Genomic DNA, 7140 nt, shown 5'->3' with positions numbered 1-7140 from the left:
GGCAGTGTAGCTGCTGCTGTTCTAAAATCTCCGCACCCTGATTGGCAGTTACAGAGCAAGGACCCGCCCTTCCCTCAGTGAGCTAATCCAAGCCTTCCAACTTTAGTTGTCCCAAGTCACATTTGCTGACTTATTAAACCAGACCTGTCAGTTCCAACCCCTGGAGGAGGAAATGGCAACCCACTCCAGTATTCTTGCCTGGAGAATCCCATGGATAGAGGAGCCTGGCAGGCCACAGTCCATGGGGTTGCAAAAGAGTCAGACATGACTTAGGTACTAAACAACAACAATTTCAAGGATTCCTAGAGGAGTTAAACCCACAGGCCTCCCCCAGTTGAAAAACAGTCACCATTCCTTGCAGTGGTAGGCTTTCCTGGTGGCTCAGATGGTAAAGACTTTGTCTGCAATGCAGGAGACCTGGGTTTGATCCCTGGGTCAGGAAGATCCCTGGGAGAAGGGAATGGCAACCCACTCCAGTATTCTTGCCTGGAGAATCCTATGGACAGAAGAGCCTGGCAGACTACAGTCCATGGGGTCACAAATAATCGGACACAAAATTCTGAAAGAGATGGAAATACCAGACCACCTGACCTGCCTCTTGAGAAATCTGTATGCAGGTCAGGAAGCAACAGTTAGAACTGGACATGGAGCAACAGACTGGTTCCAAATAGGAAAAGAAGTATGTCAAGGCTGTATATTGTCACCCTGCTTATTTAACTTATACTCAGAGTACATCATGAGAAACGCTGGAAGAAGCACAAGCTGGAATCAAGATTGCCGGGAGAAATAGCAATAACCTCAGATATGCAGATGACACCACCCTTATGGCAGAAAGTGAAGAGGAACTAAAAAGCTTCTTGATGAAAGTGAAAGTGGAGAGTGAAAAAGTTGGTTTAAAGCTCAACATTCAGAAAATGAAGATCATGGCATCTGGTCCCATCACTTCATGGGAAATAGATGGGGAAACAGTGGAAACAGTGTCAGACTTTATTTTTTGGGGCTCCAAAATCACTGCAGATGGTGACTGCAGCCATGAAATTAAAAGACACTTACTCCTTGGAAGGAAAGTTATGACCAACCTAGATAGCATACTCAAAAGCAGAGACATTACTTTGCCAACAAAGGTTTGTCTAGTCAAGGCTATGGTTTTTCCTGTGGTCATGTATGGATGTGAGAGTTGGACTGTGAAGAAGGCTGAGCGCCGAAGAAGAATTGATGCTTTTGAACTGTGGTGTTGGAGAAGACTCTTGAGAGTCCCTTGGACTGCAAGGAGATCCAACCAGTCCATCCTAAAGGAGATCAGCCCTGGGATTTCTTTGGAAGGAATGATGCTAAAGCTGAAACTCCAGTACTTTGGCCACCTCACGCGAAGAGTTGACTCACTGGAAAAGACTCTGATGCTGGGAGGGATTGGGGGCAGGAGGAGAAGGGGACGACAGAGGATGAGATGGCTGGATGGCATCACTGACTCCATGGACGTGAGTCTGAGTGAACTCCGGGAGTTGGTGATGGACAGGGAGGCCTGGTGTACTGCGATTCATGGGGTCGCAGAGAGTTGGACACGACTGAGCGACTGAACTGAACTGAAGCAACTAACATACTTGCAATGGTAATTAAATAGGCGATGCTCATTCCTGCTCAGGACTTTTTCCTTACTGTCTCTTCATCTTTTTTCTTTTTGGCCCTGCAGGGATCTTAGTTCCCAGACCTTTAATGGAATACATGCCTGATGCAGTGGAAGCACAGAATCCTAACCACTGGAAAAGGCAAGTGTTAATTGCTCAGTCATGTCCGACTCTTTGTGACCCTATGGACTGTAGCCCGCCACAGGCTCTTCAGTCCATGGGATTCTCCAGGCAAGAATACTGGAGTGGGTTGCCATTCCCTTCTCCAGGGGAATCTTCCCGACTCAGGAATCCAACCCAGGTCTCATGCATTGCAGGCAGATTCCTTACCACTTGAGCCACCAGGGAAGCCCATTGGACTGACAGGGAAGTCTCTACATGTTCTTCATGTCTATCTCCCTGATTAGATTGTATGCTTCAAAAGGGCAGGAGCTCTTCTCCATAGAAATTTACAGTTGGAAGAGATCTTAGTACTGATCTGCTCCAGCCTCTCACCTCATATCTGAATCCCCTTTATGACATCTCTGGCAACTTCTGCCTAGGTCTCTCTCTCTTTTTAAATTCATTTTTGGCTGCCCTGGGTCTTCGTTGCTGTTTGCAGGCTTTCTCTAGTTGAGGCGAGCAGGTGCTACTCTTCCTTGTGGTGCTCAGACTTCTCATTGCGGTGCTTCTCTTGTTGTGGAGCACAGACCCTAGAGCACTCGGGCCTCAGTAGTTACAGTATGTGGGCTCGGTAGCTATGGCGCAGGGGCTTAGTTGCTCCACAGCACGTGGAATCTTCCCAGAGCAGGGATCCAACCTGTGTCCTCTGCATTGACAGGCAGATTCTTATCCACTGTGCCACCAGGGAAAGTCCCCTGATTAGGTCTCTTGAGGATCTCCAGTTCCAGTTTCTCTTCTTACCTAAGGAAGTCTGGCTCAGTGTAGGAATATAAGAAGATGCTATATACAACGTTGCTGAATTCATGCTACTTCTCCCTTAAGACTGAGTCAGTACTCAGTCGCTGGCTCAGTGTGGGATGCAAAAGAGGGAGAACACTGAGGAACGAACAACTTTTTGGCTAAAAATGTCGAAGAATGTTTCTAGCAAGCTTTTGCCCAGGCTGTAATCGTGGGTTGTGATTCAGCTCTTGCCTAATGTTATTAAGGTAAGTGAATTACAAAACGTATACCCCCAAATCTCTTTTTTTTCTTGTTTAGTAAAGACTAGAGCCAGTAATCATTTGAGATGACATCCATCCAGAGGGCTAGGTGGACATCTTACCCATATAGCTAACATCTGGAAGGAGCTTTGCAGCTTACAAAGCCCTTTCCAATACTTCGCTCATTAAAGCTGTTTGGCAGAGTCAGCATTATCCTGTTAGTAACTTTATAAAGGAGGGACTTCCCTGAGGTCCAGTGGTTAAGAATCCGTGCTGCAGGAATCTGCAGGAATTCTAACCTTAGTCGGGGAACTAAGATCCCACATGCCGCCTGGCGTGGCCAAAAGAAAAATAAAGTCCCAGAGAATCTGGGAATTCTAAGTATAAAGAAGGAAACTGGGACTCAAATTAACTCCCTAGTGTGGCAGAACCGGTGTGCAAACTCAGGTCTGCAGACCCGGGTCTGCACGGTTCAATCACTATGATGATGGAGGGAGATGGCGGAGATTGGGGTGGGGGAGTTGAGGGTGGGGAGCGAAGTGAGGTACTGACAGAAAGAGGTTGAGGGTGCGTGGAAAGTGTAAAGAACGGGTTTGAGGGCAGGGGGCGGGAAACGCTGGGCGACTCTGGATAGGAAGCTGGCTCGCCGCGGGTGTGGGAGCGGGCGGACGCCAGGGAGCCACGAGAGCGTGATCGGGCTGTAGGAGCTGCTGCTGTGGGTGGCTGCACGCCCGGTCGGCCTGCACCTCATCTCAAGCTCACCTCCGGGCTCCGCTTGCGGTTAGGCACCTAGAACTGGATCAGGCGTAGCCGCTGCCGCGCCGCCTCCGCCACGGTTCTAGCGCCGCTCGGTTCCCAGCTCCCGGCTGCCGGCGGGAACCGCCTTGACCACCGGCCTCGGCTCAGGAGACCGGCCCGGCCGGCTCACCTGCGGTTGCAGTAGCGCGAGGACTGCAGTTCCTTGGAGAAGCTGCCTGTGTACTTGAGCCTGGTGATCACCGAGGAGGAGCAGGAGCCCAGCTTCTCCGACATCGCAAGCTTGGTGGTGCGGTCTGGCGTGGGCATCTATTTCCTCAGCGTCTACGACCACCAGGGGATTGTCAAAAGAAATAATTCCAGGTTGAGGGATGAAATTTAAAACAACATCAGGAACATCTGGACTGACTTAGATAGTTCCAAATACTCACCAGAATTTGTAAAGTCATGACAAAGATTGCCATTCGTCAGCGAAAGTGCTGTCCCCAGAAGATGGAAAAGCAGATATTGTGAGAACTGCTCAAGAGTTTGGCCAGTTAGTAGTTCAGCAGCAAAAGAAATCCACAGATATGGATGCAGATATGTTAGACCATTTAGTTTGAATGATGTCCCTGATCCTGATTTAGTGTTGAAGTTTGGTCTGAGGACAGCACACTAGGCTTTCTGCACTAGCATATCAGGGTGATGGAGCTTGTCTCTTTGCCTTCCTACCTAAACATCAGTTATGAGGACTTTTTCTCTGCCCTCCGTCAATATGCAGCCTGTGAACAGCATCTGGGAAAGTAGTGAGCCTTGGTTGTGTAATTTGATTTTTCAGGCTTTCAGAGAAAAGGACTCAGGTGGCTTTGATGTGGACAAAGCACCTTTGAAACTCTGCACACACCAAGTTTGTTATTCTCATAATTAATCAACAAACACACACACAAAAATAGTGTCTCACGTGAAAGTAAGAGCACGTGTGAGTGAGTACCGGGGATGTGTGCGTGCATGCTGTATGGAAACAAACTCACAATTAGGACAAATATTGGAGAAGAAAACGTGTGGATTTTCACCTTTGAGCAACAAGCAATGTTTTAGGAGCTGAAATTTCATATTTAAGGCTTCAGCTCCAGCTACTTCCTTGTTTCTGTGGGTCAGGAAAGAGATGATTAAGCTGTTTCCTTGTTGTTTGGGAGGGAGGGGAATAATTTTTGTTCAGTCTTTCCTGGTGGCCAAACTTTAATTTTTAAGAATACTATAGAAGATAAACAGAGGAAGGAGCACTTCCAAACCCATTCTATGAGGCCACCATCACCCTGATACCAAAACCAAAGACAACACTAAAAAAGAAAACTACAAGCCAATATCACTGATGAACATAGATGTAAAAATCCTCAACAAAATTCTAGCAAACAGAATTCAACAACACATTAAAAAGTTCATACACCATGATCAAGTTGGGTTTATTCCAGGGATGCAAGGATTCTTCAGTATTTGCAAATCAATCAATGTGATACACCATATTAACAAATTGAAAGAGAAAAACCATGCAATAATCTCAATAGATGCAGAAAAAGCCTTTGACAAAGTTCAGCACCTATTAAAACTCTTCCGAAAATGGGCATAGAAGGAACCTGTCTCAACATAGTAAAGGCCATATATGATAAGCCCATAGAAAATATTATTCTCAATGGTGGAAAACCTGAAAGCATTACCCTAAGATCAGGAACAAGACAAGGGTGTCCACTCTCACCACTATTATTCAACATAGGTTTGGAAGTCCTTGCTACAGCATTCAGAGAAGAAAAAGAAATAAAAGGAATCCAGATTGGAAAAGAAGTAACTCTCTCACTGTTTGCAGATGACATGATACTATACCTAGAAAATCCTGAAGATACTATCAGAAAATTACCAGAGCTAATCAGTGAATTTAGCAAAGTCACAGGATACAAAATCAATACACAGAAATCACTTGCATTCCTATATACTAATAATGAAAAATCAGAAAGAAATTAAGAAATCAATCCCATTCACCTCTGCAACAAAAAGAATAAAATATCTAGGAATAAACCTACCTAGTGGAAACAGTGTCAGACTTTATTTTTCTGGGCTCCAAAATCACTACAGATGGTGACTGCAGCCATGAAATTAAAAGACACTTACTCCTTGGAAGGAAAGTTACGACCAACCTAGATAGCATATTCAAAAGCAGAGACATTACTTTGCCAACAAAGGTTCGTCTAGTCAAGGCTATGGTTTTTCCTGTGGTCATGTATGGATGTGAGAGTTGGACTGTGAAGAAGGCTGAGCGCCGAAGAAGAATTGATGCTTTTGAACTGTGGTGTTGGAGAAGACTCTTGAGAGTCCCTTGGACTGCAAGGAGATCCAACCAGTCCATTCTGAAGGAGATCAGCCCTGGGATTTCTTTGGAGGGAATGATGCTAAAGCTGAAACTCCAGTACTTTGGCCATCTTATGTGAAGAGTTGACTCATTGGAAAAGACTCTGATGCTGGGAGGGATTGGGGGCAGGAAGAGAAGGGGACAACAGAGGATGAGATGGCTGGATGGCATCACTGACTCGATGGACATGAGTCTGAGTGAACTCTGGGAGTTGGTGATGAACAGGGAGGCCTGGCATGCTGTGATTCATGGGGTCGCAAAGAGTCGGACACGACTGAGTGACTGATCTGATCTGATCTGATCTGAAGGAGATGAAAGAACTATATACAAAAAATTATAAGACACTGATGAAAGAAATCAAAGATGACATAAACAGATGGAGAGATAGTCCATGTTCCTGGGAAGGAAGAATCAATGTTGTGAAAATGACTATACTACCAGATGCAATCTACAGATTCAATGTGATCCCTATCAAACTACCAATGGCATTTTTCATAGAACTAGAACAAAAAATTGCAAAATTCATATGGAAACACAAAAGACCCTGAATAGCCAAAGCAGTCTTGAGAAAGAAGAATGGAGCTGGATGAATCAACCTTCCTGACTTCAGATTATACTACAAAGCTACAGTCATCAAGACAGTATGGTACTGCCACAAAAACAGAAATATAAACCAATGGAACAAGATAGAAAGCTCAGAAATAAATCCACACACCTATTGGTACCTCATTTTTTACAAAGGAGGCAAAAATAGACAATGGGGCATAGATAGCCTCTTCAGTAAGTGGTGTTGGGAAAACTGGACAGCTATATGTAAAAGAATGAAATTAGAACACTTTCTAACACCATACACAAAGATAAACTCAAAATGGATTAAAGACCTAAGTGTAAGACCAGAAACTATAAAACTCTTAGGCAGAACATTCAACAACATAAATCAAAGCAAGATCCTCTATGATCCACCTCCTAGAGTAATGGAAATAAAAACAAAAGTAAACAAGTGGGACCTAGTTAAACTTAAAAGCTTTTGCATAGCAAAGGAAACTATAAACAAGGTGGAAAGACAACCGTCAGAATGGGAGAAAATAATAGCAAATTAAACAACTAACAAAGGATTAATTTCCAAAATATACAAGCAGCTCATACAGCTCAATATCAGAAAAACAAACAACCCAATCTAAAAGTGGGGAAAAGACCTAAATAAGCATTTCTCCAATACAGATGGCTAACAAACACG

At 44.7% G+C, this 7140-nt stretch overlaps 1 pseudogene; it reads left to right on the top strand.

The window, feature by feature from the left end:
* The first annotated feature begins 3264 nt into the window (after positions 1–3264).
* Positions 3265–6026, top strand: LOC102267830 (dehydrodolichyl diphosphate synthase complex subunit NUS1 pseudogene; annotated as a pseudogene).
* The last annotated feature ends 1114 nt before the right edge of the window (positions 6027–7140 follow it).

This window comes from Bos mutus, chromosome 16, assembly GCF_027580195.1.
Source record: "Bos mutus isolate GX-2022 chromosome 16, NWIPB_WYAK_1.1, whole genome shotgun sequence".
Taxonomy (NCBI): Eukaryota; Metazoa; Chordata; class Mammalia; order Artiodactyla; family Bovidae; genus Bos; species Bos mutus.
Note: the sequence above shows the minus strand (reverse complement) of the source record. Positions and strands in the feature narration are given on the sequence as shown.